Source organism: Petaurus breviceps, unplaced genomic scaffold (genome assembly GCF_028583685.1).
Source record: "Petaurus breviceps papuanus isolate PSGF00001 unplaced genomic scaffold, PetGlider_PUasm1.0 175, whole genome shotgun sequence".
In the NCBI taxonomy this organism is placed as follows: Eukaryota; Metazoa; Chordata; class Mammalia; order Diprotodontia; family Petauridae; genus Petaurus; species Petaurus breviceps.
In genome coordinates this window covers 69,517,072-69,534,298 of record NW_027185764.1, presented here as the reverse complement: position 1 = coordinate 69,534,298, position 17,227 = coordinate 69,517,072, and the positions used below count along the sequence as shown (strand labels likewise).

The following is a 17,227-nucleotide window of genomic DNA, read 5'->3' as shown; positions in this document are numbered from 1 at the left end:
CCTTCCAAAGTCTATTCTCTCCCTACAAGTCTCTCCCTAAAATGAGTGTGGAACAGAGTATATCCTCTCTTGAAGTAAGATGCAACAAGAATGTCTCTCCTCTCCAAAGCTCTTGTATCACACTACAGGTTTATATACAATGAGGAATCATTTCTCTTCACTAATCCAGAATCACTCCTAGGCAGTTCTGAAGCAACCCAGCTAACACTTACTTATGTACATTGTCTAATCCAACAAAATGTAAACTCCTTGAGGGTGGGAATGTTTCATATTTGTCTTTGCATCTTCAGTGCCTAGCATAGTGCCTGGCATATAGTGGGCATTTAATGAATGTTTGTTTGTTGATGGACTTATGTGACTGTGGAAGAAACTTCCAAAAGTCCAAACTGATAGAACATCCAAACTATTTGGAATATCCAATTTGGAACATCCAAATTGATGGGATCATAGGTCAGTCTGAATACTTGAAAGATTGGACTGCTTTGTTTCAATATCTACAAACTTAGTTGAAGACGAAATTCATGAAACAAGTTACAGAAAAAAATAAGATATGTAGAAATAAGAAGACATATGCAGTATGACATCAATTTTTCCCCAGATTTCTAGACTCAAGTATTAGCAATAAATCCAAATATTTCACTACATTTATTTGGTAAGTGCTTATAAAACAAACAAAAGACCTCCAAAACCTTTACTTTAGAAAAAACTGCACATGCCAATATTTTCTCTACACAAAGGATTCCTAGTTATCATATGGCTAAAGTGCTTAAAAGAATTGTCTAACTTAAAGATGTTAAAAAATTTCTTTAAAAAAAAAAGACAAATAGAGCAAATATCCTGTGATGACAAGTTATTCTCAGTAGTTATGCTAACTAGAAGATACTTTATTAAAAAGGAAACACGATCTGTCCCTTCAAGTCAAAGGTGACACTTTAAAATATTTGTATTGAGTTCTTTTGTTTTTATATCACTTTCATTTCCTAATATCTTATCTCTCCCATCCAAAAGTCATCTTTTATAACAAAGAACAAAAAGAAAAGAGGGGAAGAGAAAGTTCGATAAAACTAATAAGACTTCAATCAAATCTGACAGTAGAAGTATTCCATATCCATATACCCATGCCTCCTCCTCCCCACCCTCACCTCTATAAAAATAGGAGGGAGGGGTACCTTCATTCACACATACCTCCAACTTTCATTCCTGTTTGTACTTGGAAGAACCCAAGAGGGAACAGTTACTACCTTGAGTTCTAGGGGGTAAGTAACCATATGGATGACTTTTCCTACTTTTGTAAGAAAGCTACAGTGTGCTTTCCCTTAATGATCAACCACTAAACTTATTTACCTTTTAGCAAAGGCATTTACTAAGATAGGTAAGAGCAATTGGTACAAAAAAATTCCCCCAAAAAACTTAAGGTCCACTTTCTTAAAAATACACATCATATCCTGGTAGTGACAGTGGGCTAAAACTTGTGCAATGATAAGGAGGCATACATGTAGAAAACATATGTCAGAAAGGGTAACTCATAGCTTCTCCTACTGGAAGTCCCTTCTCTTTTTGTAGAGTTTTCACATCATTCCCCTAGGGTGCAGCTTTCTTCTGGGAAGCACACTGCTTCTTTCTTGAAGAAAGGAACTTAATAAACATTTATTAAGCACCTACAACGGGTCAGGCACTGGGCAAAGGGTTCTACAAATGTAGTCTTATTTGATTCTCCCAACAGCTTTCGGAGGTGGGTGCTATTATTATCTCCACTTCACAGTTGAGGAAATTGAAGCAGAAGTTGAGCAACTTGCCCGGGACTACACAGCTGGTAAGTGTCTGAGGCTGGATTCAAATTCAAAACTTCCTGACTCCAGGCCCAGCAGTCTATTATTCACTGTGCCACCTATATGCTTCTCTGAGTTCATTTCCCTCTATCATAAAGGGCCAGTTACTGTATCCCCACATCTTTGATCTTGGTGAGACTTTTTGCTCCCAGCCTGATGCATTGTTTCTTCCTGATCCAATAGCTCCAGTGGCATGATTAATAAAGAAAGGGGAAAGAACAATTGGTTCTTTTCCCTTTTTCTCTTGCAGCCCTTTTATACAGACAAATGGACTTTCCTCCATTAAAAAAAACAAAACTACTCTCAAGGCTGGCATTTTTAACTCTGGAACAGGCACTACTGAAATTTGTCCAGCTATTTATAGAACCCAAACGTATATCTAGCTTATTTGGACCCCATAAAAGATGTTCATGCCTAATAAAGGGATTATAGGACAGAGCAGCAACTTGTTAATATTTTAAAACTCACCATATATGACTATATCAACAGATAACATCAGATAATCCAGGATTATGGGAATGAATCCTCCCTCCCTTGCACTTCTTTATTTCTTCTTTAGGGCTAAGCTTGGCAATTGCCAGTTTTGATGTTTTGCTGATATCTTTTCCATTTTCATTGTTGTGGTCATTATGTATGCTGCATTCTATGTTTTACTTACTTCATTTTGCATCAGTTCAGATGTCTTCCCATGCCTCCTTATATTAAAAAAAATTAATCATAAACAAACATGAACATTTCAACAATGAACAGAAAAGAGCACTGAATGTGAAATGGTAAACTCTGCAGCTGGTAGTTTTTTAAAGCTTAAGTTAAATATGACCCAGTAGTAATAAAACTGCTTTATCTGTTCACTTACAAACTTCTCTTTTATGTATGTAATTTAAGGTTTGATTGATGCTTTTTTTCCCTTTTTTTCTTGCATGAGTCTCCAAAGCCACCAATTCCCTCTCCTCTCCTAAATACAAACTCTCCCTCCCTTGTAACCAGTAAGTACTATCAAGTAAAATATAATCAGCCCCTTAGCCTTAGTTATGTGCCTATAGCTCATCACTTCTATGGGGTCATAATTCGCTCTTTTTTTTTTTTTTGGTCTTTATTAATTTGTTCATTTACTTTTAGTTTACAAGATTCAGTTCCACAGTTCTTTGAGTTTCAAATTTTATTCCTCTCCCTCTTCTCCCCGCTCTTCCCCCCCCCCCCCAATATGGCAGCATACAATCAGGTATAGTATCTGCAGATACTTTCACGTTAGACATTGGTCAGGCTATAAAGAAGGATTGTATCAGATGGAATGAACAATGGGAAAGAGGAAACAAAACCAAAGAAGAAAAAGAAAGAGAGCAGATAATTTTCTTCAATCTGCATTCAAACTCTGTTCTTTCTGGTTCTTTCTCTGAATGTAGACATCTCTCTCCATCACAAGTCTTTTGGAGTTGACTTATAGTCCTGCATTGCTGAAAAGGGTCCAGTCTATCAAAGCATCACATATACATTGTGTCTGTAATTGTGTATAGATTCCTCCTGGGTCTGCTCTTCTCACTCAGCATCAGTTCATATAAGCCTCTCCAGGTAAATATGAAGTCCATCTACTCCTTGTTTCTTATGGCACAATAGTATTACATTATATTCACATACCATAACTTGTTTAGCCATTGCCCAACTGATGGGCATCCTCTTATTTTCCAATTCTTTGCCACCACAAAAAAAGCTGCTATAAATATTTTTATACATATGGGTCTTCCTCCTGCTTCTATGATCTCTAGGATACAACCCTAGAAGTCGTATTGCTGGGTCAAAGGATATGAAATTACTTATAGCCCTTTGGGCCTATAGTTCAGATTGTTCTCCAGAATAGCTGAATCAGTTCAGAACTCCACCAGCAATGCATTAGTGTTCCAATTTTTCCACATCCTCTCTACCATTTGTCATTTTCCTGTTTTGTCATCTTAGCCAATCTGACTGGTGAGATGTGGTACCTCATAGTTGTTTTGATTTGCATTTCTCTAATCAATAGTGATTTAGAGCATTTTTTCATATGCGTATAGATATCTTTAATTTCTTCCTCTGAGAACTGCCTGTTCATATCCTTTGACCATTTCTCAATTGGGGAATGACTTGTATTATACATTTGACTCAATTCTCTGTATATTTTAGAAATGAGGCCTTTATCAGAGACATTGGTTGTAAAAATTCTTTCCCAATTTTCCACTTCCCTCTTAATCTTGGTTACATTGGCTTTGTTTGTACAGAAGCTTTTCAGTTTCATGTAATCAAAGTTACCCATTTTGCATTTTATAATGCTCTCTAATTCTTGTTTGGTCATGAAGTTTTCCTCTCTCCATAAATCTGACAGGTAAACTATTCCTTATTTTCCCAGATTGCTTATAGTATCATCCTTTATACCTAGATCATGCACCCATTTAGACTTAATTTTGGTATATGGTGTTAGATAATGGTCTATGCCCAGTTTCTGCCATACTATATTCCAGTTTTCCCAGCAGTTTTTGTCAAATAGTGAGTTCTTATCCCAAAAACTGGGGTCTTTGGGTTTATGAAAAAGCAGATTATTATAGTCATTGATGGCTGAGTCTCGTGTACCCAATCTATTCCATTGATCCACTGCTGTATTCCTCATCCAGTACCAAGTACTTTTGATGATTGCTGCTTTATAATACAGATTAAAATCTGGTATAGCTAGGCCACCTTCCCCAGAATTTTTTTCATTAATTCCTTTGGTATTCTGGACCTTTTGTTCTTCCAAATGAATTTTGCTACTATTTTTTCTAGTTCTAAAAAATAATTTTTTGGTAAATAGATTGGCATGGCACTAAATATGTAATTTAATTTAGGTAAAATTGTCATTTTTATTGTATTAGCTCGACCCAGCCATGAGCAATTGATGTTTTTCCAGTTAGTTAGATGACTTTATTTGTGTGAAAAGTGTTTTGTAGTTGTGTTCATATCGGTCCTGGGTTTGTTTTGGCAGGTAGATTCCCAAATATTTTATAATGTCTACAATAACTTTAAATGGAATTTCTCTTTCTATCTCTTGCTGTTGGATTTCATTAGAAATATACAGGAATGCCGAGGATTTATGTGGGTTTATTTTATATCCTGCAACTTTGCCAAATTTATTGTCTCAAGTAGTTTTTTACTTGATTCTCTAGGATTCTCTAAGAATATTATCATATCATCTACAAAGAGTGATAATTTGGTCTCTTCTTCGTCCAATTTGATTCCTTTGATTTCCTTTTCTTCTCTAATTGCTACTGCTAACATTTCTAGTACTAGATTGAATAAGAGGGGGGATAGTGGACACTCTTGTTTCACCCCAGATCTTATTGGAAATGCTTCTAGCTTATCCCCATTACATATAATACTTGCTGATGGCTTAGTTATATACTACCTATTATTTTAAGGAAGACTCCATTTATTCCTATACTGTCTAGCGTTTTTAATAGGAATGGATGTTGTATTATGTCAAAAGCCTTTTCTGCATCTATTGAGATAATTATGTGGTTTCTGCTAGTTTTATTGTTGATATGATCAATTATACTGATGGTTTTCCTAATATTAAACCATCCTTGCATTCGTGGAATAAATCCTACCTGATGAAAGTGTATTTTTCTTGTGATAAGTTGCTGTAGTCTTTTTCTTAATATTTTATTTAAACTTTTTTGCATCTATATTCATGATGGAAATTGGTCTATAAATGTATTTTTCTATTTTATCTCTTCCTGATTTAGATATCAGTGCCATGTTTGTGTCATAAAAAGAAATTGGTAGGACTCCTTCTTCACTAATTTTCCCAAATAGTTTGTAGAGTTTTGGAATCAATTGTTCTTTAAAAGTTTGATAAAATTCACCAGTAAATCTATCTGGCCCTGGAGATTTTTTCCTAGGGAGTTGTCTGATGGCTTGTTCAATTTCTTTTTTCTGAGATGGGGTTATTTAAGCAATTTACTTCCTCTTCAGGTAATCTGGGCAACTTATATTTTTGTAAATATTCATCCATTTCACTAAGATTGCCAAATATATGTGCATATAATTGGGCAAAATAATTCCTAATTACTGTTTTAATTTCCTCTTCATTGGAGGTAGATTCATCCTTTTCATTTTTGATACTCATAATTTGGTTTTCTTCTTTCTTTCTTTTTATCATATTGACTAAAGGTCTATCAATTTTATTGGTTTTTTTCATAAAACCAGCTCTGAGTTTTACTTATTAATTCTATAGTTTTCTTAATTTCAATTTTATTAATCTCTCCTTTGGTTTTCATTATTTCTAATTTAGTATTTAATTGTGGATTCTCAATTTGTTCTTTTTCTAGCTTTTTCAATTGCATGCTCAATTAATTGATGTCCCTTTTCTCTAATTTATTCATTTATGCACTCGGGGATATAAAACTTCCCCTAAGAACTGCCTTTGCTGCATCTCACAAATTTTGGTATGTTGTCTCATTATTGTCATTCTCTTGAATGAAGTTACTGATGGTTTCTATAATTTCTTGTTAGACCCACTCATTCTTTAGGATTAAATTATTCAGCTTCCAATTGGTTCTTAGTCTATCTTTCCATGGCCCTTTATTGCATATGGTTTTTATTGCAACATGATCTGAGAATGATGCATTTAATATTTCTGCCTTTCTACACTGAATTGTGAGGTCCTTGTACATGGTCGATTTTTGTGTATGTGCCATGTACCACTGAGAATAAGGTATATTCCTTTTTATCCCCATTCAGTTTTCTCCAGAGGTCTATCATGCCTACCCTTTCTAAAATTCTATTCGCCTCCTTAACTTATATCTCATTTATTTTGAGGTTTGATTTATCAAGTTCAGAGAGGGGAATATTAAGGTCCTCCACTAGTATAGTTTTGCTTTCTATTTCTTCCTCTAATTCCCTTCACTTCTCCTCTAGGAATGTGAATGCTATACCACTTGGTGCATATATGTTAAGTAATGATATTGCTTCATTCTCAATGGTGCTTTTTCGCTGGATATAGTTTCCTTCCTTATCTCTTTTAATTAGAGCAATTTGTGCTTTTGCTTTATCTGAGATAAGGATTGCTACCCTTGCTTTTTTTTTTTACTTTAGCTGAGGCATGATATATTTTCTCCAGCCTTTTACCTTTACCCTGTGTGTATCCCCTTGTTTCAAATGTGTCTCTTGTAGACATATATTGTAGGATTATGGTTTTTAATCTATTCTGCTTTCTGCCTCCATTTTATGGCAGAGTTCATCCCATTCCCGGTCACAGTTATGATTACTGTCTCTTTCCCTCCATCCTATTCCTTCCCCTGTTTATGCTTTTATCTTTCCTCCCCTTCTTCCTTCCCCACCTTAAGATTTTTCCTTTTGACCACTGCCTCCCTCAGTATTCCCTTCTTATCAGACTCCCTCCCTTTTCCTCCCCTTTTCCCTTCTTCCCTCCCTTCTAACCCCCCCCACTTTTGTAGCCCTTTCCCCCTCCTACTGCCTGTAGGATATTTTTATACTTAATATAGTATTTTATTTCTTCTTCTCACCAAGAATGACAGGAACAAATCTCATGCAAAGCTTCTCTCCCTCCCCTCTTTCCCTCAATTATGATATGTTTTGTGTCTCTTCTCCATAGAGTCCTATCCTTAACTGGTTGTGTTATTCCCTCCTTGCACCAGAACCAATGAGGGAAAAGCTCATATAATACTCATCTCCCTCCCTTCTTTCCCTCTGCTATATTGTTTTTATGCCTTTTTGTGTGGCATAATTTACCCTTTTCCACTTCATTCATTCCTCGACTTCCACTGCAGTCCCTTTGTAGCCCTTAATAAGGTTTTTTTTAAATCATCATTTTTGGTAATTTATACTCATACCTTCTACTTGTCTATAAACAGTTTGCTCTTATTAAATAACATGGTGTGTGTGTGTGTGTGTGTGGTGTCTGTGTGTTTTCCTTGTTTACCTTTCTATATCTCTCTTGCATCTAGTAATTGGAGGTTGAATTTTCCATTGAGCTCTGGCTTTTTCATCAGGAAGGTCTGGAAATCCATTATATTGTTGAATGACCATCTCCTTGCCTGGAAGAATATGTTCAGTTTTGCTGGGTTGATCCTTGGTTGTAACCCAAGCTCTTTTGCCTTGTGAAAAATTATATTACACTTCCTCCAATCTTTCAGTGTAGAGGCTTCCAGATCCTGTGCAAACCTCACTGCGATTCCACTATATTTGAATTGTTTCTTTATGGCTGCTTGTAGTATTTTCTCCTTTACCTGGTAGTTCTGGAGTTTTGGCCACAACATTTCACGGGCTTTTCAATTTGTGATCTCTTTCAGGAGGTGACTGGTGGATTCTTTTGATTTCTATTTTACCCTCTGGTTCTAGTACCTCAGGGCAGTTTTCCTTGATGAGCTCTTGGAAGATGTTGTCCAGGCTCATTTTTTCATCATGATTTTCTGGTAGGCCTATGATTCTCAGATTATCTCTCCTGGATCTGTTTTCCAGGTCAGTTATTTTGCCTCTTTTTCTAATTTTTCATTCTTGATGTTTTGTTTGACTGATTCTTGGTTCCTCATAGAGTTATTTGCTTCAATTTGGTTGAGTCTAGTTTTTAGTAAATTATTTTCCTCGGTTAATTTTTGGAGCTCCTTTTCCATACCACACATTTTTCTTTTTAAGGAGCTGTTTTCTTCATTGTAATGTTTTTCTAATTTTGTAATTTTGATTTTAAAAGAGTAATTCATTTTATCTTCTATCTCTCTAATTTGGTTTTCAAAGTTTTTTTTGAGTTCGTCTAAGAAAGCTTTCTATGCCTGAGACCAGTTCCCTGTTGAGGCTTCAGCTGTGGGTGTGAAGTCAACACTGTCTCCCTCTGAATTTGGTTCCTCCCTCTCATGATAGTAGGACTCTACAGTCTTTGTCTTTGCAGTCTGCTTTTTAAGCATTTTGAGGCAGGGCCCTAGCCACACCCTTCCTCTAGGGTTCCCAAGCCTTTATTGTTTAAAGTTTTGCTTTGGGGCAATAATTACTATGTTTTCAGGGTCAGAGGGAGGGATTGGAGCAGCTGGGGTTCACTCTGCCATCCTGGTCCCTGGAAGTCCAGATAGGGCCTTTTTAAATTTGTAGGCTGTGAATTGGTAGTCCCAGGAGTAGCTGCTGCCCCTGCAGGGGTCCCTGCATTTGACTCTTACCCTGCTCCGTCCAGTCCCAGCCCTTCAGTGATAGGCCTGGCAGTGGCCCTTGTGGTTAGTGGATCAACTTGCCCCCACATTGACCCCTCATCCAGGCTTCTGCATGCCTTGGCGTCCGAGCCCCTGCACAACCTACAGTCGTTTTCCAGGCCTCTGCCAGTCATAATTAGCTCTTGCACTGATCAGAATTTCAAAGTACTTTGAGGTATTTCAAAGATTTTTATTTCCTTTACATAATTGTGATCATTATGCAAGTTGTTCTCTTGGTTCTCCTTACTTCACTCTGCTTTGGTTGAATAAATGATCTAATGAAAAAGCATTTTTAAGTGCTTACTTTGTGTTAAAATCTGGAGATACAAATAGATAATCAAGATAGTGCCTGTTCTCAAAGTACATTCCAAGAAGAGGAGACAATGTGTGTGTATATGTCTATCTCTATACACACACACATGCACATATCTATGTAAATACACATACGTGTACATACATATGTGGTATATACATGTGTTCATATCTGTATGTACATATTGTGTATATGGTTTTAGCTATAAATCAAATGAGAAGGCCTTATGGCCATTAATATGCTGTGGGAAAGTAGATGGTAATGCATCTTCTTTAATGTCATTCCTACTCATAAAACCATACCAGGTTCTGACATTGAATAATCTGAGAGGTTGGAAGCAGGCCCATTGGTGGCAGTAGCAATGCCCATCAGTCGTTACTATTGGCGGTGGTGAAGATGATCAGCTCCTTCCTTACAAGGCTGTTCCCCTTGATAATGGCTGCAAAGGCTGAGCTGGAAACAGGGCCAGTGGTGTGTGTGTGGTGGGGGGGAGATGGAGGATACTGCTGTTCCTGGGACTCTCAGGCTCAGGGTCCTGGACTGTCTCTACATAAAGGGAAGTAATATTTTAGATGGTTTGACCCATGTGGCACATGCCACTTCCTATCTCTCCCTCAGAATGTCTTGTTGCTTAACCTAGACTGGCTTGCCAGGTGTCAGCTGTTGGTGTGGCAGTGGGGATGGTGGCATCCTCTCCACAAACATGACTTCCCTTGATGATGATGCTGGGGCCATGCTATAAGTAAAGCTGGTGATGAACAGATATTTCTGGGCATCTTGGGCTTACTTATTCATGGCAGTTGGTCATCAGCCAGTAATGGTTCTGGTGGTTACTATGGTGATGGGGTAAGGTGGGGTGGGCAATCTATTCTCAGTGAAGTTTGCTACCCTTGATGATGGCTGCAGGCTGGAATGAAGTAGGACCAGTGGTCATACAAGTTATAAATCTTTTCACTTCTCTCTGAATCTGTTCATCATTTCCTATGGCACAATAATATTCTATTATACAATATACCATATTTTGTATATACTATATACCATAATTTGTTCAGCTATTCCCCAACTAATGAGTACTCTTTCCTGTTCTTTGCTACAGCCACAAAAAAAATGTAGGTATAAATGTTTTTACACACATAGGTCCTTGTCCTCTTTTCTCAGTATCTTTGGCCTATATGTTTAGTAGTGTCATCTGTGGGTATGCATAGTTTAGTGACTCTTTTGAATATAATTCCAAATTGCTTTCCAGAATGACCAGGACAATTTAGAACTCCATTAACAATGCATTAATGTTTATCCTCCACTAGCCCTGCCAACAATTGTAGTTTTCTGTTTTTGTCATTTTTGTCGATCTGATATGTTAGTGGTTGTATCTGAAGAATTGGTTTAATTTGCATTTTTCATATTAGTTATTTGGGAAATTTTTCATATGCTGCTGATATCTTTTTGAGAATTATCTGTTCATATCCTTTGTGGTTTATCTATTGAGGAATGGCTCATTTTTTCATATACTTCTATTAATTTCCTACAAATGTTGGATAATCACGTATTTACTTGAGAGATTTACTACAAATATTCTTCTCAGTTACTATTTCTCTTCTGACTGCATTCATTTTTGCTTGTTCAAAGTATTTTCAGTTTTATCTAATTTGTCCATTTTACCTTTTATGATTATCTCAATCTCTTGTTAAGAATTCTCTACTTTTAGATCATTGTGAAAGATGCCTCCTTCCCTTTTCCTCTAACCTTTTTACATATAGGTCATGTATCCATTTGGAGCTTATTGTGCATAGCATACAATATTTTAGTCTAAACCTATATTTTTTTGCAGACAGCTTTCAGTTTTCCCATAAGCCCCCTGTATTCTTCATATTAATTATTTCTTATGTGGAACAGTAATATTCCGTTGAATTCCATCATACCCACACAATCTATTTAGCATTTTCTAATTGTTGAGGATTTACTTCTCCCCATTTCTTTACTATTATTGTAAAAATCATTGTTATAAGTATCTTGGTATATATTGAATCCTGTTTTCAAAATCTTCCAAAAGAAGAGTTTCAATGAATTTATAACTCACTTGTTAAAAATGAAAATACAACAACTTGGGGCAGCCAGGTGGCACAGTGAGTAAGAGCGCCAGCCCCGGCATTGGGAGACCCAGGATCGGTTCCGGCCTCAGATACTTGGCACCCACACAAAAAATAACTGGCCGTGTAACCTTGAGCAAGTTACTTAACCCCAATTGCTTTTTAAAAAATGCAACAACTTCATGAATTATTCTAACATGAAGAGACAACACATATATAGTATGTCCAGGAAAAGGTATTTTGGTTTAAAAAGTTACACTAATGGTGAGTATAGCCACAGCAGACCAAATTAACACACTTTTCCAGAAGCAATAAAAGTTTGTGGATTCAGAAATGGAAAAGTATGGGATGAGGCACGGAGGGTAAACAAAGCTGCAGATGTAAAAGTGGTCAGGGAGCAAAGAATGGCTGGAATGAAAGTTGGACCTACATGCAGTGAGACAACAGGGGCAACCTTCAATAATCAGGAAATCAGGGGACCTAGGGATGTAATTTCAGGGAAGAAAGGATCAAGTCTTCCAGGGGAGAAAGGATCAAGTCTTCCAGGGCATGGTTTCTGCAGGCTAACAAGGAGAAGGCAGACAAAGAAATAATTTAATAAGTGTAGCCAACACTACAATTCTTTGACTTGGAACCATGTATCTTGTGATGTTATCTTTTTCATCTATGATAGTCATAAAGACTAAATATTAAAACAAACAACTTAGCATATTCACATATATAATTTATAAGTGAATGAACAAATGAATGAATTATAGGGTATCCCAAAAATCTTAAAGTAATATTAAGCCATTAAATAGCTATTTGGGTTTAATACTGCACTAGAACTTTTGGGAAACTGGTATTCATATATTTTGGAAGGAGGTGCTCAACATTTTTTAAATGATGGGGTGCACAATCTAGTTTGAGACCACTAGTTTAGGCTTCAGAGATTAAAATCAGTATGCATAGAGAGTATTCATTATAAGATAGGATATAGTTTTAGACAGAATCACCCAAAGTCCTTGGATCAGAAAATTTGATTCAAAGAAAAAATTAAGCCTGAGGGTATTAGCTAACAGGGTAAACCTTCCTTAAACAGTTTGGTATCTAAGGTGAACTGGCTGCCTGAGCTTCCTTGTTCCTGGGGGAAAAAAAAATGGACTTTGCTGTCCCAATGAGTTTGGGACTGAGTCCTGAGAGCAGCCTCTTGTTAAACCATCAAGGATTCTTTCCTCTTGCCATGGTTTATTGTGCCAGAGGCTCCCTGGTGACATCTAGGGTCATTATCTCTTCTATCATTCCCACTTTGTAAGGAATTTGCATACTTCCCTATTAAGACATCCCTTGTTTTTATTGTATATATTATAAACATGTGTCTATACATGTACACTGGTTCAGATACAAGCAGGAAGTATTCCCTCAAAAAGGTTTACGGTATCCAAAATCATACAACAAAAACCACAGTGCTTTCAGGGAAAATAGGGAGGGGGCACAACTCTCAAAAACTTCATCAGTAACACATTTTTTTAAAAGGTACCTAATAGAAATGGTAGCAGTTTTATATGTGTTAAATAGTTAAGAGACACATGAATACTACAATAAATAGTGGATAAGTCCTTGGCTGCCCCCGTGGCCCGCCTGTACCACAGTCTCTGTCCTAGCAAGTTGGGCAGGCCACAACTCCAGGCCAGAGGGCTGAGGCTAGGTGGAAGGGAGTCGGGGTGGGGGTAGGTATAGGGGTAGTGGGAACTTGGCCTCTTCTGCCCAGTTTCTCTTGCACCAGAAGATAGACAGTAAATATGGCACTTTACCATGATAAAAATCTGAAGTTGTGGAATTGGTTGTCAGAAGGGTTGCAGTTTGTGAATTTTTGTGAAACAGCACATTTTCCAGCATTCTTACAGTTTCCCAAGGAAGAAATTCTGCAGAAATTGGAATAATGTTCAAAATGTACCCTAATACATAAATTGGGTTGGAACAAATTCAAGTTTTTGAAACAGGGGTTACAGTAGAATTGACTTCTGTATATGCATGCATGTGAACATATATGTGTGTATGTTCACATGCATACATATATATACACTGATGATCACCCCTTTTGGTGATATTTTCAACTCCTTTGAATTCTGTGATCACAGATATGTTATATCTCCTGGTTTAGATGTACATACATACATACATGCATGCATACATACATACACATATATACATATACACAGATGGCTAGATTAGATAAATTTGAATTATTGTAAATTTAAGCTCAAATTCTGCCTCAAAATTTACTGTGTGACTCCTTGGACAAGTAATATAACCTCTCATTTTTTTCAACTGTTAAATGTTCAATCTTTGACATACTTGCCATTTCTTATAGTACAGTAATACATACATTACATCCATGTATCACAATTTGTTTAGCCATTCCTCCCAGCTGATGGGGATCTACTTTTCTTCCCAGTTCTTTGTTGCTATATTATGAAATAAATTATTATGCTATTAATAACTAATTATTAAATTACAATTGAGGCACTTCTATTTTCTCTTAAGGTCCAGCTTCTTTAAAAGGTTAGTCCATCCTTGGAAAGGCATGGCTGATTGATGAGATTACTCCTGGTCCTCAAGAAACATGCTTATTAATCTTGGGAGGGATCCACCCAATTTAGAAGAGAGAATTTCTGTTTAAAGCATAAATAGAATCCAGTCTGGTGAGCCCTTTTCCTAAGGGAAGGAATCCCTTTCGGTGTTCCCCTCCTTTAGAGGGGCTCATGAAGAAGAAAACCAGCCAGAGCTGTCTGGATGGAGAGATTACCCTGTCCAGATTTCTGGAGGCTGCTGAGTCTCATGATCAAGTTCTTAGCAAGAGGAGCTGAAGACTTTTAGCCCACCTACTCATTAAATGTCTACTAATTAGGGTTAGATTTCGCTTGTCAAGGGAATTCCCTTTCAGAAGGATTACTTAAAAGTTTTCAGGATCTCCCTTGGGAGTCTTTGATTACCAAGAGAAACCACTGACCATCAATTTGTTGATTGGCAGATAGCCTAATTAATAAATTAATTACCCAGAAACTGTCTTGGAATTTTCATTTGTTTCAACTATACTAATTTTGTTGTATATGGGGGAACTTTCTTTTTATCAGTTACCTCATCAGAGTATGTGCCTAGTAGGAGAATCTCTGGGCCAGAGAGTTTGGGCATTTTAGATCCTTTATTTGCATAATTCCAAATTGCTTTCCAAAATGGTTGTGCTAAATTTCATCTTCCCCAGAAATGCACAAGCACACCTATCTTCTCACAACCCTGTTCCTTTGTTATCTTTGCCAATTTGCTGGTTGTGATGTGAAACCTCGGGGTTGTGTTGATTTGTATTTCTGTAATGATTAATATAAGGCATTCTTTCATAGTTATCCATAGTTTGCAGTTCTTTGAAGAACTGTTTTTTCTTCTTTGATTTCATCTCTGGGAAATGTTTTTAGCTTTTTTGTTTGTTGTCTGTATGCAGTCTTGGATACTTAAAAAAATTTTTTTTAATATTTTATTTTCCCCAGTTACATGTAAAGACAATTAACATTTTTAAAAAAATTTGTATTCAAAATTCTTTCTCCCTCACTCATTTTCCCCCTCTTCTTGAGACAGTAAGCAATTTGATATAGGTTAAACATGTTCAATCATGCAAAACCTTTTACCATATTAGTCATGTTGTGAAAGACACAGACCCAAAGGAGGAAAAACATGAACAAAAATACAGAAAGTGAAAACTAGTATGCTTTGATCTGCATTCAGACTCCATCAGTTCTTTCTCTAGAGGTGGACAGCACTTTTTATCGAGTTCTTTGGAACTATCTTGGAGCACTGTATTACTGAGAATAGCAAAGTCATTCACAGTTGATCATTGTACAGTATTGCTCTTACTGTGTACAATGTTCTGATTCTGCTCACTTCACTTTGCATCGGTTCATAAATCTTCCCAAAGTTTCCTGAAATCTGCCTGCTCATTGTGTCTTATAGCACAGTAATATTCTATTACGATCACATACCATAACTGGTCTAGCCATTCCCCAACTGATAGGCAGGCAGGCCCACAACTCCCAATTCTGTGCCACCACAGCTGATACATTTTTTGTACAAATAGGTCCTCCTCCTTCCCCCTTTAAAATCTTTTTGGGATACAGATCTAGAGTATTTGTTCTTATAGCCCTGTGGGCATAGTTCCAAATTACTCTCCAGAATGGTTGGATTGGTTCACAACTCCACCAGCAGGGCATGAGTGTCCCAATTTTCCCACATCTCCTCCCAACATTTATTATTTTCCTTTTCTATCATATTAGCCAATCTGATAAGTGTGAAGTGATACCTCAGAGTTGTTTTAATTTGCTTGAGGACCTTTTAATTGCTAACTCCAATGGTCTTTCCTCATACCTCATCAATTTTTTGCAGCACTTTACCTTGATGGCCACCTCTTTTTTTGGTGATACTTCCAATTCCTTTGAATTCTATGATCACATATCTTCTAGTTCAGACTGCTTCTTTGATCTTCCTCCTCCTAAATCTCTAATTTGAGGTAGTCCAAAGTAGTGGAAAGAACACTGGCTTTATTATCAGGTTCAAATCCTACCTCTGTTGCTTACTACCTATCATCCTGGGCAAATCATGACATCCGCTTGTATTCAGTTACCTCATCTGTAGAATGAGGGCTTGGGATTCCAGATGACTCTCTGGGATCCTATTCTGTTCTAAATTATATTCTCTCTGTGGATTTCCTAAGTGGGTGACAAAAGTATAGGCCATACTAGCTGCCTTTTTTTTCTTTTCAACATTCATTTAAAACATTTTTGAGTTCTAAATTCTCTTTCCTCCAGCCCCTCCCCTACCCACTAAGGCAAAACAATGTGATGTCAATTATACATGTAAAGTCATGCATTAATATGTATTTATATTATCCCTGTTGCCAAAAAAAAAAAAGAGAGGGAATGAAAAAAAAGCTTCAATCTGCATTTAGACTCCATTAGTTCTCTCTCTCTGGAAGTGGATAGCACTTTTCATCATGAGTCCTTTGGAATCGTCCTAGATCATTGCATAGATTGGCTAAGTTTTTCATAGCTGATCATTTACAATATTTTTGTAACTGTGTACAATGTTATTCTGGTTCTGCTTACTTCATTTTACATCTACTTTGTATTAGTCTTCCCAAGTTTTTCTGAAACCGTTTGTCATTTCTTATAGCACAATAATATTCCATCACAATCTTATACCACAAATTGTTCAGTCATTCCCCAAATCCCCTCAGTTTCTAATTTTTTCCACCACAAAAAGAGCTGCTAGAAATATTTTTGTATATATAAGTCCTTTTCCTTTTATCTCTGGGATACAGACCTAGTAGTGGTATTGCTGGGCCAAAGGCATACTAGCTGGTCTTGGGTTATATTTTATATATTTCATATTTCCCTACTGGAAATATGTTTTAGCTGTATGAAAAGAAATGATCACTGGGTGGGAACCCTTAGAGTGTAAGGATAAGCTCCTAAAGAGTAATGTAAAGCCAATGCTTCTCTCTTCCCCATGACCTAAGATTTAGAAGAGAGGGGGAACGAGAAAGAAGCAAAGCAACAAAAACCAAACTTAGAACCTCAATTGATCTGTAATTTCATTGGTTTGAGTACTCCTTCTAATTTTGAGAAGAGCAAAAATGATTTTTCATTCTGTCTGATTATTAATATCTTTCAGTAAATTCTTTATAGAAAATCTAACATGATGGAACCGTTCCTCTGGTTCTTTGAATATGTTATGTACTGGTGCAACATGTGGGATATATACATCAAGTAG

The 17,227-nt window shown here is 36.7% G+C and overlaps 1 long non-coding RNA gene across 1 annotated transcript in view; it reads left to right on the top strand.

Annotated features, from left to right (window-relative positions):
- Positions 1-17,227, top strand: part of LOC138158960 (uncharacterized) — a 58,781-nt gene that overhangs the window by 41,169 nt on the left and 385 nt on the right. The window contains exon 2 of the long non-coding RNA XR_011167772.1: positions 1,724-1,813. This is a non-coding gene — a long non-coding RNA (uncharacterized lncRNA). The remainder of the gene's footprint in view (positions 1-1,723; positions 1,814-17,227) is intronic.